Source organism: Pholcus phalangioides, unplaced genomic scaffold (assembly GCF_987345545.1).
Source record: "Pholcus phalangioides strain wild (caught in Gottingen) unplaced genomic scaffold, Ppha-v1.0 ptg000011l_1, whole genome shotgun sequence".
Classification (NCBI taxonomy): Eukaryota; Metazoa; Arthropoda; class Arachnida; order Araneae; family Pholcidae; genus Pholcus; species Pholcus phalangioides.
This window is the reverse complement of record NW_028301604.1, coordinates 40,098,202-40,113,302: the sequence shown is the minus strand read 5'-3', so window position 1 is coordinate 40,113,302 and position 15,101 is coordinate 40,098,202. Positions and strand designations below refer to the sequence as shown.

Sequence of the window (15,101 nt, the reverse complement as noted above, 5' to 3'; positions counted from 1 at the left end):
GATAATGACACATTGTGTTGGCATTGACTCATAACAATATAAAAAGCATATGCCAGGTAGAAAATTATTGCAAGTACAAAAGGAAGCAAGATGAAATTTGTATAGCATATGCAGAAAAATTAGCGTTTTTCAAAAAAGACATTCATCTCTTTATCGAAAACAACTAGAAACCAGACTTAAAACAACCAGGATTAATTTTAATTATTATCTGGATGACCATACGTCTCGTATTTCCCGGAACATTCTAGTATTTTCAATTTAATAACAGACTACTAGTACACAGGGAAATTTTTTGAAAAGGACAAACAACTTGCAACTAGGTGGGTATTTTTTTCATCCAAATGGCCAAGAAAAGGGCCTGATGTAGTTTGGAAAATAACTAAGTTTCAACACTGTTCTAGCTTGACAGGCACTATAGAAACACTGAAACTTTAGGATGAAAAATAGAAACAAGAAAAATTCTACCTTTTTCCCGATGTTAAAATGTAGATGTTGATTTTTATCCTTTTTAAAATGGTCTTGATTGGTAGTTTTTATGGTCTATTATTACTGTATGTCGCCACTTGAGAGTGACCATTGGCTAGCTTCATCATAGAGATACTGTCACCAACACATCCCTCAAAGACAGACGCCATTTTTATCCATTCTCCCCTTCCCCCATCTCTCTCATTTTTACAAACATTTGAGATTCAATAGTGATGGAATCACTCTTCAAGTATTGTATACTCACATAGTGGGGTTCAGTATACACAGAAACACTCATAAAACCCCCAATACAGTGGAACACTCTAATTTATACGACTTTTATTCATTTACTCATTCATTATACACACTTGGCTTCGGTCGCAGTTTATTACTATATATATTAATGTTAAAATATTTAATTTATCAGACGCACATCAATTACACGGCGTTTTCATTTCAACTGAAACCCCGAAACTTGATAAAAGTTTCATTTCTGTCAATAGGATTTCAAGTTTTTTTAGGTAGCGAAAAGATGTCACTGAAAGGAATATTTTTATGAATATTATCGCCAGAAAAGCCATAATTTTTAGAAGGATTGTAAACGAATACATAAACATTCAGCAAGCCCATAACCCCTTTAAAGTGGGCTCTAAAATGGTTTGTTTATTGTAAGTTTCTGAGAACTACGGAATCGCGGCGAGCCATAAACAAAATAATTTACATTTCTCGAAAGGCAACTATACTAGATGTTTTCAGACAATACGCCTTCTTCGCATACTACGTGTTCCAAGTTTTTTCCATTGTGTTAGTGCTTCGTTTCCCAGCGTTATTCCTAAAGCATTTGCAACTGGTCTGCTGGTGAGAAACAAGTATAATATATGAGTTCGTTCTTTCACTTCCAATAGAATTTAATTTGGTTGTGGTATATTGCTTACTGGCTGCGTGAGATCAGCTTTTCTTAAAATTTGTGAAAAAAGAAAAGCCCCTCCTTCCGCTTCTCGCTTGAACGTAAAATGAAAATTTCGACAAAAAATCTGGATCTATGAAAGAGTGAAACTTGTGAAGAAATTAAATATGCCGAGTTACTTTTGGAGACGGTTGCAAAAAAATATAATAAATATCTTACAAATTCCCTTTTAATTTTCTTCTTTTTTTGTCATTTGTAAAATAATCGTAAGAATCCCGAAGAGAGAGAGATTAAAGTAAAGGCAAAATCATCATTGGATTTAATTTATCAAAAAATCATAATCTCATGACATTTCTTTGTTTTCTTCATATTCAGATAACTTTTAAGCGTAATCCGAAAGTTAAAAAAAAATTATGGGAGAATCATGGCTAAATAAAAACTATGCCGTGATTCGGTCTCTCGAAAGTCGTATAAAACGGGGGGTTCTCTCTCTCCACTGTATTTCTTTTTTTCTTCATTACCCTCTCTTCGAATCTGGAGACTCCCAATGTCCGAATATGAATGGTTTTGTGCTACTACACACTGATGTTTATCTTGCTCTAAAATAGAATGTTTTAACCCCGGCATTTGATAACAACCCGGTAAATTTAGATCCTTTCTACTCCCAGGGTTACATAACTGAATCGTTTTCACGTTGATGAGCATAAAAAAAAAAATCAATGGTCATATCCTTTTCCTCGGCTATCCTCCATCTATTCTTTGTCTGACTTTTTATGAGAGCGAAAGACTTATTCCAGAGAAGTCGGTCCCTGGAAAACTTTGCTGTTGAACTTTCCTTTTCCTTCTTGAAAAAATATATCAGTCATAAAATATCGGACTGGCAAATGGCGAAATCTTTTTGTGTGAGTTTTTTCTTTGACTCCCTCCATATTGGTAGGGTTTGAAGTTGCTTCAGGAAACAAGAAAAGGGATTTGCCCCACCAGTGGTCATTTCTTATCTTCACTGGTGGGGCAAAATCCCCACCAGTTAACATGAAAAAAAAAGGCTTGTTTTATGCAATTTCTTCGTTTTTTGTGATGTCTGGAAATTGACATTTTTGATGCTCGCGAGCGCGATAACTCAAAAACTAATTAACCAATTCACTTGAAATTTCGCAGTGTTATAAGTACTGGCATGGTGATTAAAATGAACCAAAAGATTTCCATAAATACTTGATTTATAATTTTTTTTAAAAACTTTTTTCGCATGTTTTTTTTTTTTAATTTTAAAATTTTAATTTAGTTTTAAGAATCATTGAGTTGATGGATTTTAAATATTTTGGTTCATTTTCATAAATGAATTGTTCTCTTCATTTAGAATCTGTTTTTATTTTGTTAAAGTGATATCTTGTCTCAACTTGTAATGATAAATCACACTTCATGTATTATGAAATGTAATTGCCAAGTTTGAGATATATTAGTTATTAAATAATATTTTTAATGTAATTTCTAATAAAGCATACTTTTGGGTTAAAATCGTCATGTTAAAGGGTATAAGACCCCTTAATCATTCTTTTGATTGCACAGCGAATGCAGTTAAGTATTGTGTGATCCATCTTAATTTTAATTTCTCCGGCGAAGATGTTGAACAAAAATGTTCTCACTCTGCTCAGTCAAATGGACTGTGCCTCAATAAAGTTCTCATTCGTTGAAAACTTAAAACTTTAATTTCACGCTACTGGAACGTACAACTCATGAGAGCGATGGAAGGCCCGTGCTCCTTCTCTCGTGCTAAGGCAGCCACTCTCTCTTATTTTCCCACGCAGTGGTAGGGTTTGGAGCATGGCGCAGCTTGACGGTCTCAACAAACAAGATTTAACGTATATTAAGACTCCACCACCCTTTCCTATCCGATCTATTTCTTGATAAAGTATATCCTGAGATGTGTAAGAGAGATTCAACTTCATCTTTTCCGAAGATTCTGTAATGGCTATAAGATCCAGGCCCTCCACAGTTATCACAGTTTCTAAAAACATTCTTTATTATCCAGCTCCTGGCATTTATTATCACACATTTTAATTTGCCCTATGATTTAGTGTCAAGCGAGAAGCCATCCAAGTCAGAGGTAGGTATTTCCCATCCATACTGTTATCATCATCCCTAACTAACCCACATTCCCGTCTACATGGTCTAGTAGTAAAAAACCTGACCTAAGCCTATCGTAAATCCCCAGACTCCCTCTCCTATTTCGATGAATCCCATCCCAACGAAGCCGCCTATCCACAAATGAGGGAAGCTCCAAGAACATGACCCCAAGTGACCCCAAATGTCCGTCAGGCTTAAACTGAATTGATGGATTCTACTCCTATACCCCGCATTACTACTTGGTAGTTCTGGAATCACTGCCACATCTGGACGCCCCTCCCGAGTGGATGATAGTAAGGCCCGGTGCTCTGACAAAGATTCACTGGTATTAGCTTCTACCTGATTCGTTCCCACCCACAGGATTACCCGCCCAGAGACGGCGGTGAAAAACTTTTCAAACGTTACTAATCTTAACTGCAAGAAGACAACAGCGCTCGAAACCCCGAAAAAATCTCTACACACTCTGTTTCGTAGTTATCTAACCATAGAATCGTCGATGATTAAACCCTTATCACTATCCCTCTCTAACTCATCTATAACCCCCCATTCACTTTCTAAACTGTCGTTGTGCGTGAAGATTGCTTCTTCGACGACAGGTAAGGTAGCCCCGTTATACCAACACCACCTATAGAACAAGGCTTCCGCAGGAAGCTTGCGACGTCAATGAAGGCCATTTCTCCTATTCCCATTGGATATACTGCAAAAAAGGTAAACATATCGTATGCGTCGACATGCTTTATCCCATGGCAATAGGTCAAAAGGTCTTCTTCAGTGAGCGAGCTTCGTGCGGAGGCCTTGTTCTATAGGTGGTGTTGGTTATACCCGGGCCCTCTTACCCCGGGAGAGTAATTCTCTCCCGTAAAGCTCGACCTCGTTGGAACTCGACCTCGAGTTCCAACCTTGCCCTATCCAAACACCCCTTACACTTGAAACTATCAGCTACTATCCCCTAGATCAGTATAGGAATATATAGCAACTGAAGTCAAACGTCATGCAAATGAGTATGGTCAGAAACGTAATAGGGAGACGTATAGGAAGGGTTCCATTATATTTTCCTAAATGCAGTAAAATCTCCACAAATGATCACCTGTACTCAAACACAAATATGCATCAATGGGCGCCTCTATTTGGTGTAAAATTTCTATGGCGGAGCCCCGAAGGCTCCTCTTTTATTCATTTATCAAATTTACTGATTTATTTTATTTTCTCAAGTGGCGGCAGAGCCCCCTGGGAAGTGCACACGGAGCACCGGTTGAGAACCGCTGCTTCAGTGAAAAGTTTCCCAAACTTCTTGTGTGTGTTCCATAGCTCTTCTTTTAAAAAAAATTTCTTTTTTATCTCTCCCAACTCAAGCCCCACCCATAGGATCCCATACTAAACCCACAGCTTCTACCGACCCTCAGGACCCTCATCGCCCCCTTTCCCCCAGGGGGGGCGATATTTTACACTTTGGAAAACACTGCTTTAGTGACCATTCTTGGTTATTATACAACTTGATGTAATGAAAGGTCACCCAGTGGGAGAAGGGAAATTTGAAAAAATGAAAAAAACCAGTGGAGAAGGAACCTTTTTATTTTTGATTTCTTTTGCACTATTTATAAATTTATACAAAAATTGCCACGTTTTTAAGACAAATAAATTCAATTGGTCGAATGGTCGACGCGTTTCGGCTCTTCAATGGAGAGCCGTCATCAGGACTTCGTGGTCAGAATTCACACGAATGAATCGTGGAAGAGTGATGTTTACGTCTGGTCGTCCGAAGAGTTCGCCTTTGTATTTGCTGCGTCCGAGTGGTCTTTGGATGCGAATTGGGGAGCCATCTGTTGTAAAGTGTTGAAAGTTTTTTCACGACTGAGGTTAAGAAAGCCTGTCCAAGCTGACGAAATCCACGATTCATTCGTGTGAATTCAGACCACGAAGTCCTGATGACGGCTCTCCATTGAAGAGCCGAAACGCGTCGACCATTCGACCAATTGAATTTATTTGTCTTAAAAACGTGGCAATTTTTGTATAAATTAAAACCAGGCAAAGTTGCTCATTTTTTGTGATAATTTATAAATTTGTTGTGAATAGTGCTGTTTTTAGCATTTACATATTTTCAAGGGTGTAGCGAAGGGGTGGGGGGTACTTGAGGGGTCTGCCACCCCCCCCCCCCGAAATGTGAGAAAATTACCGAAAAGACGGAATAAGATGGCCAGATCTATTATTCTATCACTGATCCCCCGAATGAAATTTCTGGCTACGCCCTTGCAATTTTAACCTCTTTTTAGCATTAATGTGTGTGTAAATGTATGTAATTGAAAAATTTTCAGAATAATTGCTATTTTCAAGTTGTGCGGGAGATTAATTAATTTTTTATAACTTTTCAAATTAATATTGCTCATAATACAATAAAAGTTCGTTATAACGAACCCAGGATCCCCTGGGTTCCCCCCCCCCCCCAGATCTCATGAATCCCGAAATCCCTGGGCGGGGTTACGAAAACGAGTATATACAAAGAATGCAAGTAAATCCAAAAAATATATACAGTATATACATTTATTCCAGGGTTGACCAAATCCCAGGCGCCAGGTCACCATGGCGACTGGAAAATCTGTATTGGTGCCTAAAATCTGTATGTGATTGCTAAATCAGAATCTAGGGATGGCTCAAAACTTTCTGATTCCATAATTAACTGTCTTTCAATATGGAAAGGAGCAGAGCCGCAACTGGAGAAAGCAGGCGGGTCTGGTGCTCGAGACGCTGAACCAGAATGGGAGTGGAATTCACCCTTTAACTGTTTCTTCTACTAAGGGGAGCCAAAACTCCGGCTTGACCCAGGTAACAAAGTATGTAGTTGCGGCCCTGGGAAGTGGTCATCAATTCCCAGAAAGGTTGAAAAAAGATTATTTAAGACACTTTTCTCATGAAAAAACCATGCTTGGCTCGTACGGAATTTGGCTGGCGATTAAATTTTTTTCTGATTTGTCAAGCCCTGTATTTATCTATATTTTATGATACAGTGCATATATTTCCCTCACAATCAAATTACATTTCCCTTATTTAGGATTTATTTCACTCATATATTGAGTTATATATCAGGTTTTAAATTAGAAAAAAAAATTTGTTTGCATAAATTTCTTAATAAAAACTCTATTTAAATACTGTTACTGTCCCAAGTACGCAAGCCAAATGGAGTTTAAATTTTTCTTAAATAAATTTTAAATATGTTTGAAAAACATAAAACATGCGGTAAGTTTTATTAATTTATTGATATGTCTAACAGGAAACACAAAATTCTTTTACTACGCTTTATTGATTATAAGTATTAGAGTGGGCTGAAAAATACTGTATCTAGACTGTTTTTGAAGATTCTGAATAAATTATCATTGAAGAAAATGCTTAAAATGCATGAATTTATCAAAAATGTGTAGCTATATTTAATATTGCTTACTTTCTCTGTCAGGAAACTGTGCGGAATCACGAGGAACTTTTCAGTTTTCTTGTAATACAACATGTTCTACTAACAGAAGGTTATACTGTACATGCACAACCGAATGTGGCCCACACAAACCATAAAATATTGTGGAACTGCCTTTTTCAACATTTGTGGGGTTTTTTCAGGGAAAAACAAGGCGTTTACTTCAGGGGGGCTCCAAGCAAAGCTATTCTTATTCTGCAGAACCACAAACCCCGTCTATAGCCGATTTTTTCACCACCGTAATTTCTTTATATTCCAATTAGGATCATCTATGGAACCGCTTCTGTCGACGTCCTGTTTCACTGATGGCCATCCATTAAGCGCAAATAAAGAAACAGAAGAGAAAAAATAAAAAAAGCTTTTAGCAAAGCCCTGACCGGCGCTGGCGGAGTCAAAAAGAATGTAGTTTTCATTTTTGGAGAGGAGTCCCCATATGGACGGATGCCTCCAGGTGACACATTCCCCACGTAGGCGACACGCTATACACTCCCTGTCCTTTTAATTAGGAAATAGTGCTTGTATTCAGAAAACCTACATTGTAGCCGAAACTGAACGCTATTGAAATGCTCTTTGTCAGCTGCAGAAGGTGCGGCCCCCTTTATCATGAAAAAAAAAACAACTCAAATACATGAAATAAAAAATTTTCAAATGTTTGGAACAATTTCAGAAACTGATTTTTTTTTCTTTTCTCTTCCCGTCGTCTTTCTCCCAAAAATTTAGGCCCTGGGGCCACGGTGCAGAGTTTTTCGGGGGAGGGGGCTCCCTCGAAAGGGTTATACTCAAAAAAGGAAGGGGGGTTCGTCCCCCCCCCTTCTCTTCTCATTTCGCAGAATAAGAAACTGTCAAAGATTTCAAGAAATGTGCAAAATAAGTGGTTTTTTTTGGGGGGCCACCCATTTGGCTCAGGTTCCCGGAGCATTATCCCGATTGCCGTAGACTGGTTACGAGCATAAGACAATTACCATCATTTTTAGTTTTTCATGCTATGAATACATTACCAGTGAAGAGTTTGGCTTCAGGGGCTCGCCAAAGATTCCAGGCTGGAATCCCTTCTCCAGTATGTGGGAGTCCATGACCCTGCTTATAGCCCACTGAGTGCCCTTCCCCCTTCCGGTAAACACGCCACTAGATGCCAAGGACGGGCTATAACTAGGAGTGAAGATCATTTTATTGTCGGGCGGGGGGGGGGGGAAAGCATCAAAATGACTACTCGAGATCGACTGAGATGCCGCAAGATATTTAAAATTTCCGAGTGCTGCGAACGCAAACAGGGTATGTGAACCCCTCCCCTCTCTTTGCGGTCATCGGCGGGACAAAAATAAATTCGTCCGTAAAAAAAAAGTGACCGTGAGAGGAGGAACCCTATTAAAACCTTGAGAATAATTCTTCATTTTGAAATAAACGCAATTTTGAATAACATAAGTAAGAAATACTAAATACTTTTTAGAAATTCTCAATTTAATTTACAATGGAACATAGAAAAAATTACAGTAATTTCTGATAAATAAGTCGCATCCTGAAAAATGGCCGGGAAAAAAAGTTTTTGCGGAAAAATCGCCACTTTTTTTTTACATGTCACAGCTTCGTATAAAGGCAGAAACTCACTGTACTGACGTGACGTGATTATTCCGAGTCTAGGTGTGGAAAACGACCGGGGGGGGGGGGGTGTCACAAATTTCACCCTTTAACCTCCTTTTAACATTACTTGAAATATTTAAAATTTATATATATATATAAGAGCAATGCTAACGTAAATAGTTTGGGAATCCCTGATTTTTAAGGAGGGAATTTCATATTCCTAGTATCCTAGTATTAGAATGCAATGGTACCCGGCTCAGGGCTTTGAAATTTTCCATTCATTTCTTATTTTCTTTTTTTTATGTTAATTTTATTTTACTATTATTTATTTGATTCCTCATCAAAGGCACCGGAATCTAGGAGCGGAGGTTATTTGAGCCCCCCCCCCCCAACCCCAATAAATTTTGTAAGGGGGCTGAGCCAACACCTACTAGAGAATTTTCAGTGGGTGTTGGCTGAGCCTCTCCCCAATAATTTTTAGAAAAACAATGCATGCAGTGCGTCCTCTGTTTCCTGCGTATGCACTTCAGCCTCGTATATACGGGACGGCCAGCCCAGGCCCGTCTTAAGAGTATTATGGGCCCCCGGGCCAATTGATTTTTCTGAGACCCTACCAAACAAATTCTCGAAAATTTCAACCAGATCTCATTTTTGTGAGGCCCCTGGGCCGTGCCCAGGTGGGCCCATGCCTTAAAACGGCACTGCGGCCAGCAACTTTCAGCGCTCTCTCCCCACCTATTGTTAATTTCTTCATGTCGGCGCCTCTGTTATGAATGCTCGAAAAATGTTTCAGGCCTTCGATCTTGTTAATAAGCTTGTTAATACAAAATATACGGAAGACTGGATGTTGTGAAGATATTCATTATTTGAGATGTTAATTTTTTAAGGAAGGAAAAAACTCATCTCTGCCTCTACCGGGAGTCGAACCCGGGTCCCTCGATTGCCGGACGAGTGCTTTGACCACTAAGCTACAGAGGCGATAGAGATTTTCCTTCGTTAGAGCGTATATATGCCGAACGGAACCGTGCAATGGACGGTGAAACCGATCAGCTAATAGCTCATACGCTCTAACGAAGGAAAATCTCTATCTCCTCTGTAGCTTAGTGGTCAAAGCACTCGTCCGGCAATCGAGGGACCCGGGTTCGACTCCCGGTAGAGGCAGAGATGAGTTTTTTCCTTCCTTAAAATTTAACATCTCAAATAATAAATATCTTCACAACATCCAGTCTTCCGTATATCTTGTATTAACAAGTGGAGAGCGACATTCATGTCATATAGCTTGTTAATAGTTGTTCACTTTACCACCTCCCACTTTTTTTTCTTTTTTTCTGTTGTCTCATGTCCCCATCTCCAAGGTCACACTCAACAAAAGAAGAGATGCTGTTGAGCTTACCGACAGTACAAGCAAGAGAAAGGATTCCCCCCCAAGTTATCTCCAGGAAGTGCCTTCAGGCAGCACGCTGGGAAGATGCAATTTAGGGTGGATGGATGCCGGGGTGATTGCGAGATAAGACTACTATTGTCACAGAACAAGTGCATTGAGATTCTAAAGAAAAATAAAAAAATGAAATTTTGAGCAGATGATTTCTACTATTTAGAGAATTTTTTTGTCAAAAAGTTTTTTCTGAGCCAAGTGTGAGAAACAATATCCACTCGATTTTTTTTTGGGGGGGGGGGGGGCGAGCCGGCTCTTCAAAAATGTTGGGGGGGCTCGGGCCCATGGGCCAGATACAAGTTTACGCCTATGATATTTATTAGAATTAAATATCATGATCATTATATAGTGTTCCATGTGAGAAGACCTTAGACCATTTGAAGTCAAAGCCGTACGGAGAGTTTAGAGTTACTTGTATAGCAACGAGAGAAATATGATGGTTGATGTTATGGAGAATAAAAAGTAGTATCGCTCTCTAAAAATGTCTCTCTATGATCTCGATTCTACTTGTTTAAAAGATACAAAACAGAACATTGCTCTGACACCAAGTAATATAACATAAATTGTGGAATTAGAATTAGCTAACTATCTATTCACTAACACTAAAACAACTATGCTCAATGAAAAAAAAAAACTACTGAGAATACCCGGGAAAAAGTATACACACTAACATTAATGCTCAAATGACTCACGGAACTATATCAAAGAAGCGGGAAGAACACCAAAATGGTGAGAAATAAAGAACCATACTCCCTTCTGTACAAGCACGTGGGCAAAGAAATTGATTATCGACAAAGAAACAACGGTCAAAAACCTGGTGAAAATAGAATGAAAATGAAATGAGAGCGAGAAAAAAAGTTTGTGGATCGAAAATTAAAAATGTTGAGAGTAATAAAAAACACTTATCTCGCTAATCCAATAATGGCAGTCCTTCTAAAAATCCAGTGACAAAATCATACTAAAGAGAATAATTAAACATACAATCTAGAAAAATAAAGAAAACACCGCAGCATTTGACCCAAAAAATAAACAAACATGCTAAATAAAACTTACGAGAACGAAGGAAAACACACAATGGTGCACCAACATCACAGATAATCCTTCAGTAATCCCTTGGCAACAGTTCCGGATAAAACTACGGCTATTGATTGGCGAACAAACGCGATAAAAACACAAAAACACGTCCGATCCCTACCGTGGCCCTGACCAGAATTAACTTTATACAAGGGTTGTCGATAAATGCTTACCTCGTTAATTCTAATACAATTCATATCTAGTACGATAGACATAGTGGGATAAATCGCGGAGCTATTCATACTTTGATAAGGCAACTATAATATTTTTATAGGCAGTGTATGATATATTTTTTTATTAGTTTTTCCTTTTGTGATACGTATAGGCTTTTATATTATGTTGCTGTATTTTGGTTATATTTTACATCCAAATTTTTATGGGTCTTTGTTTTTTCAGCCTCCTCGATGGGCAAATTAATTTTTCTGTTGTGACCTGTTTTTGAATTTCCTTTTCTTTTCGGTAGCAAAGCTAGCGGAAAGTAAATGCTACAGCAAACACACGAAGTTTTATTTATTTATTTTCCAAATCATGTGAGTTAACATACTGTATAACAATTAACTTACCAATGAATATTTGTATCCTTATCAATATTGACTAAAATTTTGAATAAGTTGAGGTAGAAAAGTGAAATAAATTTTCGCTATTAAAGAGTATTTCAGTTTTATTAACTGCTGTTTTCAGGATCTCGAGACCCTTAAACCAGAATAACCAAAGTTACTGTAACTTAAAAATGGAAAAAAAATCGATTATTTGGTATTTGTGTTTTTCTTTGAGATATGACATCTCGAAAAAAAAAATCATTTCAAATGACTCACTGATTCGGTAATATTTAATCGTATCAAAAACATTTCATGTAAAAACTGAAGAGAAGTGTCGCGATTCTTTAGGCGTAAAAAGTTGTGATATCTGATGTAAAGCCAAGTAAAATGCTACTACTACTAAACCAGACGTGCACCTCGTCCATATTCCTCTGCAGAACCTCTAACGAATTGGCACATATTGAATGTGCGTGTATGTGTAGTGAAACCTGGCGTGAAGTTTGTTTCTGTGTAATGCTTGTTATGTGTAGTGCTGCCATCTACCACCAGTTTTTTCTAACTATGAGTGAAGTGTAATGATTGAATGATTTATCGTTGTAGGCCTGTTGCTCTCTGTGGCGAGACTTTTTAATGCGGAGATCGGCTCGCTATTGCGCCTCGAATTTGGGAACCACAGGAAACCAACTTCAGCAGACCACCACTGTGGTGACTGACGCCAAGTCTAATGCTGTGACACTTCGATTCACAAATCACCCCAAGCCTGTACACCTTTAGTTGAAGAACATTTTGGGACTTGGCAATTATGCAGCACATATTACATCTTACTATGTTGTATAAAATTAAGACAATGCTAAAAGTAATAATAAAACTTAACCACGGCTGACACATTCTCGCGCTGCGTAATTGCCAAGTCCCAAAATGTTTTTCAACTAGAGGTGTATTTGTGAATCGAAGTGCCACAATTAATAACAGCATTAGACTTGGCTTTACATCAGAAGTCACAACTTTCCACGGCTGAAGAATCTCGAGACTTGGTTTCAGTTTTTGCATGAAATGTTCTTGATAGTATTTCACTTCTCTTTGTAAATACCGTAGTCCGCTTTTTTGACGTTGCGTACTTTTTGGACACCGTTTTATTTTTTTAATTATATTTTGTTCATTGTCTCACCATACAATGTACACGAGTTGAAAGGCCTTCTCACTATGGTGACCGCATGATCCGCATTTTAAAGGATATTCTGTCCCTACCCTAATTTAAAAAATGTGTTTAGGTTTTTCCAGAAGCGCATTTATGGATTTGCTGCATGTGGGCTAGACGAATTTTGATGTCCTTCTCCCATTCTAGTCTAATTTCCTTGACTACTCTTCCCTCGAATTCACCACCCTGTCCGATAACCCGCTTACCCCCACTCCTGCAAGTGCAACTGTCTCTAAGTCACTACTTTGGTCACTCCCCACACTCTCCCTTACCCACTCTTTTAGTCATTCATATGATTGCACACTATTTTGGTCACTCACGTGCTTGCACATTGTTATGGTCACTCACATGCTTTCGCGCACTGTTTTGATTACTCACATGCTTGAGTACTGTTTTGGTCACTCACATACTTACACACGGTCTAGGTCACTCTTTCGGTTGGTCACTGGTTCCTTGCATTATGAGTCACTCTTTTGATAATTTATACGTTTACACATGCTCTAGATCACTCTTTTGGTCATTCACATGCTTTCACTATCTAAAGTGATCTTTCTTTCGTAAGTGTTTCTCGATCGCCGGGTCACGGACCAGTACCGGGCCTTAACACAAGTCATACCGAGCGTAAGTGATTCACAGTTTCATTTTTCACATTAATTTATCGTTAGTTGTGTGTATGGCCGAACCTTTCACTTACACAAAAGAGATTTACCGAGCCGCGAGCTTCCAAAGGTTGAAAACCACTGCTCTGGGTCACGCTTTCGGTCATTCACATGCTTACTTACACTCTACGTCATTCCTTCACTCTGTAGGTCATTTTTTTTATCATACACGTGCTTGCTCAAGCTCGAAGCCACTCTTTTGCTCACTCACGTGCTTGCAAACTCTCAAGATCATTTTTTTGGTCGCTCACTGATATAGTCCCTAGCTGTCTGGGCAGATGCGGATTTATTGAGGGTTATACACATTTTTTGCCACCCTTCTCCTATTCTACACTGCTCAAAACAATTAGGGGAGCACATGGTTTTAACAAAATTACGCAAAGATGTATACCGATAAGTAACATAAAATGAATCATCCATAATTTAAAGCCTAGCAGGAAACGGAAGAAGAAAACTTCATATGCAAATCAAAGTTCATGACGTCAAAGGAGATAAGGGCAGAAATCGGGATGTTGCAGAAACGTCTGTTTTACTGCCGTAACTGTGAAATTCGATTGCGCAGTATTTTATTTTTTGAGACAAGGTGACTTCAGGATGTCTCAACAACGTGATTTACCGGAATCCATGGCATGGCGTGTTATAGGCAGACTGGAATCCGGGCAAACACAACGAAGTGTCGCGGACGCTGTTGGAGTCGCCAGAAGTGCTGTTGCAAGGCTGTGGAATCGATTCCAAGAAACAGGAAATGTTAGACGTCGACCAGGGCAAGGTCGGCCACGCGCCACTACAGCAACTGATGACCGGTATATACGGTTAACAGCCCGTCGAAACAGAACAGAGAATGCTACGCAGCTGCAAAGACGGTTGCTCTTGGCAACAGGACGAAGCGTGTCCAGCCAAACAGTACGTAATCGGCTTCATGAGGGAGGGCTCTATGCACGTAGGCCAATGGTCTGCATTCCGTTGACCTCACGCCACCGTGCGACCCGAAGAAGATGGGCTGCTGAACATAGAGATTGGGAGCAACATGATTGGAGCCAAGTGCTGTTTACAGACGAGTCCCGATTCAGTCTGGAGTGTGACACCCGACGTGTTCTGGTATGGAGGGACAGGGGCACTCGAAATAACCCTGCATTCGTTCGTGAAAGGTCACAATACAGACGAGCTGGTTGGATGGTATGGAATGGAATCAGCATAGGCGGACGTACGGACCTGCATATCATTCGGAATGGCACTTTGACGGCCCGAAGGTATGCAGACGAGATACTGCGACCTCATGTCATCCCTTACGCTGGAGCCATTGGAGATTCCTTTGTTTTCCAGGATGATAATGCCCGACCGCATAGAGCTCGTCTGGTGGAGAACATGCTTGAAGCTGAAACAATACAGCGTATGGAATGGCCAGCGTGTTCTCCTGACCTGAATCCAATCGAGCATGACGACGCATTGCTGCGCGACCAAGGCCGCCTGTTACTGTCCGAGATTTGCAGATTGCACTTCTTGAGGAGTGGAACAGTATTCCCCAAAGTCGGATCGATAACCTCATCGCATCCATGGCAAACAGGTGTGCAGCAGTCTTAGCTGATAAAGGATACCACACGCCCTATTAAAACTCATGCATCATGTCTAAACAGTACTTTTTTTATCGTTTACATGTAACCA

At 39.4% G+C, this 15,101-nt stretch overlaps 1 protein-coding gene and 1 non-coding gene across 6 annotated transcripts in view; both read right to left on the bottom strand.

Moving 5' to 3' along the window:
- Positions 1 to 15,101, bottom strand: part of sev (receptor protein-tyrosine kinase sevenless) — a 1,896,734-nt gene that overhangs the window by 701,176 nt on the left and 1,180,457 nt on the right. The gene's annotated exons all lie outside the window — the stretch shown is intronic.
- Positions 9,441 to 9,512, bottom strand: TRNAA-GGC (transfer RNA alanine (anticodon GGC)). The gene has a single exon. It is a non-coding gene; the product is annotated as a tRNA-Ala (tRNA).